General features: G+C 49.7%; 1 long non-coding RNA gene across 1 annotated transcript; it reads right to left on the bottom strand.

Annotated features, from left to right (window-relative positions):
* Positions 1 to 7,322: 7,322 nt before the first annotated feature.
* Positions 7,323 to 8,211, bottom strand: LOC132882773 (uncharacterized). The gene is made up of 3 exons (XR_009654225.1): positions 8,138 to 8,211; positions 7,846 to 8,019; positions 7,323 to 7,582 (listed from the first exon to the last, which is right to left on the bottom strand). It is a non-coding gene; the product is annotated as an uncharacterized LOC132882773 (long non-coding RNA).
* Between the last annotated feature and the right edge of the window lie 2,050 nt (positions 8,212 to 10,261).

A 10,261-nucleotide genomic window follows, 5' to 3' on the forward strand; every position in this document is an offset into this window, starting at 1 on the left:
CACGTTGTTCGAACAGGTCGCCGATGCCTCGGGGTGGCCGATAGAGCAGCGCGCGGCGCGCCTCCTCCCCCTGCTCACGGGAGAGGCACAGCTGGCCGCGCTACAGCTCCCCGCCGACCGCCGGCTGGCCTACGCGGACCTCCGCAGGGCCGTCCTCCAGTGCGTGGGGCGCACACAGGAACAATAGCGCCAGCGCTTCCGCACGCTGCAATTGGAGGAAGTCGGCCGGCCGTTCGCGTTCGGCCAGCAGCTCCGGGACGCCTGCTGGCGGTGGCTGAGGGCCAGCGATCGCGATGCCGAGGGAATCGTCGACCAGGTGGTACTGGAACAGTTCGTCGCCCGCTTACCAGCAGGAACCGCGGAGTGGGTCCAGTGCCACCGCCCGGCGTCGCTGGATCAGGCAGTCGAGCTGGCGGAGGATCATCTGGCGGCTGTCCCGGCGGCAGGACAGCAGATGACATCATCTCTTCTCTCCTCTCTCTCTCTCTCTCTCTCTTCCCCTCCTCCTGTGTCCCGTCCTCGCCCCATTCCCCCACCGCGGAGGCGGGGACCGGCACCACCCCAGCCGGCCCGCCGCACCCGCGGTGCCCTCCCGTTTCTCCCTTCTGTGTCTGTTTCTCCCCCACCTCAGGTGAGTGAGCCCCAGATCACCGGTGCAGAGGGAAAGCCCGGGCCGGTTTGCTGGCGCTGCGGGGAACCGGGCCAACTTCAACAGCAGTGCACAGCAATGGAAGTGGGCGCGGTGGTTCGGATCCCCGACACGCCAGAGGCCGCCCTCGATCAGGCCGGAGTGTATCGCATACCGGTGAGTATCCAAGGGGCTACATATCAGGCGTTGGTGGATTCTGGTTGTAATCAGACCTCGATTCGCCAAAGCCTGGTTCAAAACGAGGCATTGGGGGGAGCACAAGGGGTGAAGGTTTTGTGTGTGCACGGGGATGTTCACAGCTACCCTTTGGTGTCGGTCCACATTATTTTCAGAGGGGAAAAATTTATAGTGAAGGTGGCGGTTAATCCTCGCCTTACCCACTCTTTAATTTTGGGGACGGATTGGCCGGGATTTCAGGGGTTAATGACACGCCTGGTAGAGAGTGGGTCCTGCCATTTGACAGGGGGAGGTCCTGGTGTCGCTTTGGCGGGAGCAGCTGTCACAGAGCCGTCTACGTCATCTCCGCGTCAGAGCGAGGAGCCGCCGGCTCCTCCTCTCTCTATTGGGGAATCCCTCGCGGATTTCCCATTAGAGCAGTCGCGAGACGAGACTCTGCGGCATGCGTTTGACCAAGTGAGAGTAATCGATGGTCAAACGCTCCCGCCGAACGCCACCCCGTCCTTCCCTACTTCGCGATTTTGAAGGATAGATTATACCGAGTGACGCAGGACACTCAAACTAAAGAGCGAGTCACGCAGCTTTGATTCCAAAGAGCCGCCGGGAATTGGTATTCCAGGCGGCTCACTTTAATCCCATGGCTGGACACTTGGGGCAGGATAAAACACTAGCCCGAATAATGGCCCGATTCTATTGGCCGGGGATTCGCGGCGATGTCCGTAGGTGGTGTACGGCATGCCGCGAATGCCAGTTAGTAAACCCAGCGGCCATTCCAAAAGCGCCTTTGCGCCCTCTACCGTTAATCGAGACCCCGTTTGAGAGAATTGGGATGGATCTCGTCGGGCCATTAGATCGGTCAGCACGAGGGTACCGCTTTATATTAGTTCTGGTGGACTATGCAACGCGATACCCGGAAGCAGTGCCTCTGTGCAATATCTCAGCACGCAGTATTGCAGAGGCACTCTTCCGCGTCATCTCCCGAGTTGGAATCCCGAAAGAGATTCTGACTGACCAAGGCACTACGTTTATGTCATGAACACTGCGCGAACTGTATGGGTTATTGGGGATTAAGCCGATCCGCACCAGCGTATATCACCCACAAACGGACGGTTTAGTGGAACGGTTCAACCGCACCCTCAAAAATATTATTAAAAAATTCGTAAGTGAGGACGCACGTAATTGGGATAAGTGGCTCGAACCCTTGCTGTTCTCAGTGCGAGAGGTCCCCCAAGCCTCCACGGGGTTCTCCCCGTTTGAATTATTATATGGGCGTAAGCCTCGCGGCATCCTGGACGTGCTGCGGGAAAATTGGGAGGAGGGACCTTCACAAAGTAAGAATGAAATTCAGTACGTTATGGACCTGCGCGCAAAACTCCACACGCTCACCCACCTAACTCAGGAGAATTTGCGGCAGGCCCAGGAACGGCAAGCCTGCCTGTACAACAAGGGTACGCGCCTTAGAGAGTTCACACCGGGAGATAAAGTACTCGTACTGCTGCCCACGTCGAGCTCCAAATTGATCGCCAAGTGGCAAGGGCCCTTTGAGGTCACACGGCGAGTCGGGGACGTCGACTATGAGGTGAGGCGAACAGACAGGGGTGGGGCGCTACAGATCTACCACCTCAATCTGCTGAAACTCTGGAACGAGGAGGTCCCCGTGGCGTTGGTGTCGGTAGTTCCGGAGAAGGCGGAGCTGGGGCCGGAGGTTCAAAAAGGGACATTGGCATCACGTACCTCTCCGGTCCCCTGTGGAGACCACCTCTCCCCGACCCAACTCACGGAGGTCGCCCAGTTGCAGGCCGAGTTTTCGGACATGTTCTCGCCCCTGCCCGGTCACACTAACCTCATAGAACACCACATAGAGACGCCCCCGGGGGTGGTAGTGCGTAGCCGCCCTTACAGGCTACCCGAACACAAAAAAAAAGTGGCTCGGGAAGAACTTCAGGCCATGCTCGAAATGGGCATCGTCGAGGAGTCCCACAGTGACTGGAGCAGCCCGGAGGTCTTGGTTCCCAAGGCCGACGGCTCGGTCCGGTTCTGTGTGGACTATAGAAAAGTCAATGCGGTGTCTAAATTCGACGCGTACCCGATGCCTCGTATTGATGAGCTGCTCGATCGACTAGGCACGGCTCGCTTTTACTCGACACTGGATTTGACGAAGGGATATTGGCAGATCCCCTTGACTCCATTATCCCGGGAGAAAACGGCCTTTTCCACACCGTTCGGCTTACACCAGTTCGTCACCCTTCCGTTTGGGCTGTTTGGGGCGCCCGCTATGTTTCAGCGGCTGATGGACAGGGTCCTCCGGCCCCACGCCACCTATGCGGCCGCGTATTTGGACGATATTATCATTTATAGTAATGACTGGCAGCGGCACCTGCAACACCTGAGGGCCGTCCTTAGGTCGCTGAGGCGGGCGGGACTCACTGCCAACCCAAAGAAGTGTGCGATTGGGCGGGTGGAAGTACGGTATCTGGGCTTCCACTTGGGCAACGGGCAGGTGCATCCCCAAATTAATAAGACAGCAGCGATTGCGGCCTGCCCGAGGCCCAAGACCAAAAAGTGGGTGAGACAGTTCCTGGGGCTGGCTGGCTACTATCGTAGGTTTATACCTAATTATTCGGACGTCACCAGCCCGCTGACTGACCTCACTAAAAAGGGAGCGCCAGATCCGGTCCAGTGGACGGAGCAGTGTCAGCGGGCTTTCTCTGAGGTAAAGGCTGCACTGTGTGGGGGGCCACTTTTACACTCCCCTGACTTCTCTCTCCCTTTTATGTTACAGACGGATGCGTCGGACAGAGGGCTGGGGGCCGTTTTGTCCCAGCAGGTGGAGGGGGAGGACCGCCCGGTCCTTTACATCAGTCGGAAGCTGTCAGTGCGTGAGGGGCGCTACAGCACGATAGAGAAGGAGTGCCTGGCGATCAAGTGGGCGGTCCTCGCCCTCCGTTACTACCTGCTGGGGCGCCCTTTCACCCTCTGTTCGGACCACGCGCCCCTCCAGTGGCTCCACCGCATGAAGGATGCCAACGCGCGGATCACCCGTTGGTATCTGGCACTCCAACCCTTCAACTTCAAGGTGGTCCACAGGCTGGGGGCGCAGATGGTCGTGGCGGACTTCCTCTCCCGTCAAGGGGGGGGGGGGGGGAGTCGGCTGCAGGCCGGACGGGCGCCCGGCCTGAGTCGGGCGGTGGGGGTATGTGGCAGCGGGGGCGTGGTCAAGCGCCGGTCTGTGACAGGAGGGTGGAGTCAGGGAAGGTAAGTGGCAGAATCACTTCACCTGAGAGCAATTAACCTGTGTTTGTGTGTCTTCCCAGTGACCGCGCCCTATATGAGGAGGGAGAGTGAGAGCGGAGGAAGCTCTGCCCTGAACCAGACGCCGGTTGTGTGTGTCTGTCTGGCTGTTTGAATGAATTATTGTTTAGCTGAAAAGTCTAGCAATAAAACACTATTTTGGAATCTGGTCTCTGTCCTGCCGTCCTCTGTGCTCCACCCACACATAGGGAGCCCTACACATGTATTAATCTAAATGCAGGTAAACAACGTGTTGTTTTATATCCAAATGAGAGTCGGAGCTTACCTGTCTGTGTTCTCGCTTCTTGAAGGCCGACCTTGTGCCTGATTGCTTTGAAACAATCTGACTTTCAGTTGTTCCTTCAGTTCTCCATTCATTCACTTCTTCCACGTAAGGGCGAGATGGCAGCAATATCCAGTTTAGAAATAAGATGGCTGTTTCCATTGTTTTGTCCATATAGAGTACTCTGCCATTACTGCTCGGCTCAGGCAATTACTAAAACCCGGGATGGAACGGGATGTCACCGTTTTTAGCAACAACTGCGGGGAGGTCACTGCCCGAGTGATATGTCCTGTCCCGTTCTGTCCTGGGTTTTACCAACAATCCTCGGCTCACGCTCCAGGAGGACTGGTGCAACTGAACTCACTTTAACAAAAATAAAATAAAATAAATACTTTTCTTTTCAGGCGGCATGGTGATGTAGTGGTTAGCGCTGTCGCCTCACAGCAAGAAGGTCCGGGTTCGAGCCCCGTGGCCGACGAGGGCCTTTCTGTGTGGAGTTTGCATGTTCTCCCCGTGTCTGCGTGGGTTTCCTCTGGGTGCTCCGGTTTCCCTCACAGTCCAAAGACATGCAGGTTAGGTTAACTGGTGACTCTAAATTGACCGTAGGTGTGAATGGGAGTGTGAATGGTTGTCTGTGTCTATGTGTCAGCCCTGTGATGACCTGGCGACTTGTCCAGGGTGTACCCCGCCTTTCGCCCATAGTCAGCTGGGATAGGCTCCAGCTTGCCTGCGACCCTGTAGAAGGATAAAGCGGCTAGAGATGATGAGATGAAACTTTCCTTTTCTTGTTTTATTTTTCTTTGATTGTTGGTGCTGCACCCTCTTTCAATACGGGCTTATAGCCAACGCTCCTCAACAGATCAGAGGTTTCGTACAAGTCTTCAGTAAAATGTGCAGAGCAGAGGAGAGACCACTTTATAGGCGCCCAATGTGTCCATGAATTTCTCACAAAACGCGTTCAAATCTTTGCAGTTTGAACATTCTTGGGCCATGAATGGAACGTAAATCCACCTTCTGTCGTGTTGCTGCACCCGCCAGCAACACATCTATGTGGCATGGCGATAAATTAGCTCAAAATTGAGTATCGTAGTGACAGTCAGCTCTGTGTTTTAGTATAGCGGAAATGGCGATGAGACCGATAGACTTGCTGTTGTGATGTTATGGACATCAAAGTCATTCACTCAGACCGCTACCGATATAATTCACTTTAATTATAAAAATTATGATATTAGATTCATTGTTAGCGGTTAAAACTATTCCTGTGCCATTCTTGAGGTCTCAAGGCATTTATAAACTAAAAGTGAGGCCATGGCTCTGCGTATCTGCTTTAAGAAGTTTGCATTTATCGTAATGCTGGAACTAAATACAGACTACTGGTTGGTTTACATGCCCCCTGAACACCACCCAAAAATAGCCTTTTTGTACAACAAGATGATTCTGTCTGTCTTATACCCTGTATAATGGCTTTCACTGAGAACCTGCAACCTTCCAGTGTCTCAATAGTCCTGATACCTGCCCAGCTCTCCTGCTACTTTGCAGCACATAGGTTGAGGATGGAGGCACTTCACACTTATCTAGATCATGACATTATACTATACTTCATTGAATGAAATCAGGAGTTCTTGGCCAGGTCCTTGGCCAACACCTTGAGTAACAGAATATGACACAAGGAGAAAAATTCTTCCTCATTTGAACACAACTATTTTATATTCCCATACAGACTTCATCCCAAACCCACTTGCTCCACTAAACCACTCACTCTCCCTCCTCTTCCGCCCTCCCACACAGTTTAAATTCCTCAAACACCTCTCTTGGTTGGGTCGTTAGTGTTCATGTTCCGCCCTTAAAAACTTGTCCTTTTATATTTCACAATAAGTCCCACAATTAATCTTCACCAGAGAATTACGTCCATCATCCATCCATTACCGCTTATCCTGTGCAGGGTCGCATGCAAGCTGGAGCCTATCCCAGCTGTCTATGGACGAGAGGTGGGGTACACACTGGACAAGTCACCAGATCATCGCAGGGCTGATACATAGAGATAAACAACCATTCGCATTCACACCTACGGTCAATTTAGAGCCACCAATTAGCCTAACCTGCATGTCTTTGGACTGTGGGGGAAACTGGAGCACCCGGAAGAAATCCACACAGACACAGGGAGAACATGCAAACTCCACACAGAAAGGCCCCCGTCAGCCACTTGGCTCGAACCCAGAACCTTCGTGCTGTGAGGCATCAGTGCTAACCACTACACCATCATGCCACCACTAGAGAATTCGACAAATCTGAAAAAAGGCTTTAAATGACAAGTGAATATTATGTATTTGTTTTGTTTTTTTTAAATCAGTAAGAATATACCAGGTCGGCACGGTGATGTAGTGGTTAGCGCTGTCGCCTCACAGCAAGAAGGTCCTGGGTTCGAGCCCCGGGGCCGGCGAGGGCCTTTCTGTGTGGAGTTTGCATGTTCTCCTCGTGTCCGCGTGGGTTTCCTCCGGGTGCTCCGGTTTCCCCCACAGTCCAAAGACATGCAGGTTAGGTTAACTGGTGACTCTAAATTGACCGTAGGTGTGAATGTGAGTGTGAATGGTTGTCTGTGTCTATGTGTCAGCCCTGTGATGACCTGGCAACTTGTCCAGGGTGTACCCCGCCTTTCGCCCGTAGTCAGCTGGGATAGGCTCCAGCTTGCCTGCGACCTGGTAGAAGGATAAAGCGGCTAGAGATAATGAGATGAGATGATACCATCTCAATATACCAACAAGGTATTTTGATACAAATGTATTTTTAACAATGCAATCAGTTTCACTCTTACAATTAATCTAAAAATAATGAGAAATTTCAAGAATTAAACCATGATTCACAGGCACCAAGCATTTAAAATTAATTTCACTCTCTATTATTATCATTAAGATGTAAAAAAAAAAGTTTATTAAAATAATACACTGTGATCTAATACAAATTTCAGAATTCATTAACTCCTCCTCCTCAGGATCTCTCAGTTCTCTCAGTTCTGACCTCTGAATATGTGCTAAAATCAGAGTGCTGAACTCTCTTCTTCCTCTTCGTCTTCTTCTTGAGGTTCTGGATGTCCAACGAGGCGTAACAAACCTCATCGTCTCCAACCTCATCACGTCTCTGAGTCGTCCTTTTGTGACTTCCTGCCAGATCAGGTTCGAATTTTGCTGTGAATGAAATGATGTTATCTTAAATCTTAAAAGAGTGAAACTATTTGCTGAAGATTATTTAAAGCTGTCTGGATGAAGCCACGCCCCAAATATTTCAGACAAAATGCCTAAATGGTGATTAGAGATGGAGTTTTCTGAATTGGAAGACAAAATGCTTGACAGGTGAGGAGATAGACCTCCTTAATGGTGAAGAGCAAAGTTAACTCTGATTGTACTGAAAGGTGAAACAGTGTTAGTGCTGAGATTGAGTGTGTGAGTACCTTTAGTGGTGTTTGTGCAGAGGCAGTACACACAGATGGAGGAGAGGAGTGAGGAGAGGAGAACACACACAGCACACACACTCAACATCAGCTTCCAGCTAACACTCCACTCTGATACACTCTGATACGGGGTGTTTGGAGCAGCAGTAACCCTGGGAGAGGTTTCTACAGAGTCTAAAAATGTCACCGCAACATTTTCAGTTTTGTTTGGATAATCTTAAAGATGTACTGTATCAATTTTACAAAACATCAGCAAAGACAAAATAATTAAATAATGATTAGACAATCTTACCGAGTAGAGAGAGTCGAGTGGATCTGTTTCCATAATGATACACATCACTGGGACTTATGATGCCATCTTTTAACTTTGAAACTTTGGTCTCATGTAGAGCGCAGTAGTACAGGCCCAGATCTGATTCTGTGACGTTCTTAATCAGGAGATTGTGTGTGTTGGTGGAGCCGTTAAACACAGCTGAGTAACATGGAGAAACACCAGACATGCATTCTATTTTCAAATCTTTCACTGACATCTTGAGTGGAGGTTGATTCTGATGTGAGCAGTTTCTAAACCACACTGGAGAAAATCCACTTTTCCAAACACAGTCAGAGTAGAGAGTGACATCGTCTCCTCGTCTGACTCTCAGCTCCACTTCTGCTCCAGAGATCCTCTTCTGACTGGAGAACACAACACCTGCAATACAACATCACACTTTACAGTACACTGAGGAGGGAGCACAAACTTCTGCACAACCTCACAGCAAGTTTTAATTCTTTAGAAAGTGTGTAAAAGTTCAATGTGACTTACACACGAGAGCGATGAGAGCGACTCTTGATGCCTCCATCTCAGACACTGGTGCTGAGCGGCTCGTGCTGCTGAAGCCCTTTCATGCAGTTGCGTGTTCTTTAATCTGATTGGTCCACGTCAGTGGAACGTTTCGCTCTCGCTCTCTAACAGCTCATTGGTTGCGGTTAAACTGTGATGTTTACTGTTTTAAAATGAAGAGACTGATGTAGATAGAATCTTTCATGCTATTGGTGAAAGCCAGTGGAACATTTTTTTATCACCTTGGGGGTCGTGAACGCAGGTTTGTGGCTAAGAAACACTTTTTCCATTCAAAACAAAAAGCCACTACAGCAGAGAAGCTTCAGATTTATAACATTTAATACCAGATATTTATTTCCCCTCACAGTGGGCTTCTATAAATGTTACTTATCTTCAATCTAATTCATCATCAATGAAATATCAGAGTCACAGGAGAGATCAGTAATACATACACTCATCTGATGTGGAATTACAAAGTGATTTTTCATACCTAGTTCTGCCCGAAGTGACTGAGGATTTAACCTGCAGGGTGTAAAGCAGATCTGAGATCAGTGACTGAAGGAAGTCATTGTGTCTCCTGAGGTGCAGGGCCTCACTGTGGGTTTCCTGTTTCAGCCAGAGTGAAGTTGCTCATTCATCCATGCACATCTGTTCATTTTATATTATTATTATTATTATTATTATTATTATTATTATTATTATTATTATTATTAATAATAACTGGATCATATCTGGTTCTCCTGTCAGAGTCAGTGCAGGACAGCATATGATCTACTTTAACTTATTCAGTCTAAAAGAGGGTTTTTATGGACAGACAAAGCTGATGACTGGAAATTGGTGAACACACACACACACACACACACACACACACACACACACACACACACACACACACACACACACACACACACAAAGGCTTTAATAGCGGAGGATAGAAGCATTGTTTTATTTATCTGATATGTTCATGAGCTGCAGGTCACTACATTGTTTTACAGCACATAGCCGTAGGACGGAGGACCTGCAGTCTTGTCTCAGATTAGTAGATCATGCCTGTCTTCATCAAATGGCACCATGTGGTTCAACAAAGAAACATGCAGGATGGCTTCAAACATGCACAGCTGCATAGCTGACAATTGTAGCATGCTTAAAGAAAAGGCCAACACATAGAGCTAAAGAAGATCACAGATAGATCAATAGGAGCTGGACCATAGAGCAATGGAAGAAGGAGGCATGGTGTCTCTGTACTTAATGGCTTTGATCATTTAACATCTTCAATGTAAAGCTGATGTTCGATCAGTAACTAAAGATGCACAGGAAGTGGCTTTAGCTGCCAGGGCCTGAGAGAATGTAGCTTAGATTTCCTGTGTGCATGTAAAGAGGAGTGTGTGTGTGTGTGTGTGTGTGTGTGTGTGTGTGTGTGTGTGTGTGTGTGTGTGTGTGTGTTTCTCAGAAACTCAAAGATGTTTTGGTTATGAAGAGACCCTCTAACCACAAAGACTTTCCAATGTGTGTGTCTCCATGCATATGCGTGTGTGTGTTCATGCATGAGTCTGTAAGCAAGCGCGCGCGCGTGCGCGCGTGTGTGTGTGTTTC

The sequence above is a fragment of the Neoarius graeffei genome, chromosome 3 (genome assembly GCF_027579695.1).
Source record: "Neoarius graeffei isolate fNeoGra1 chromosome 3, fNeoGra1.pri, whole genome shotgun sequence".
In the NCBI taxonomy this organism is placed as follows: domain Eukaryota; kingdom Metazoa; phylum Chordata; class Actinopteri; order Siluriformes; family Ariidae; genus Neoarius; species Neoarius graeffei.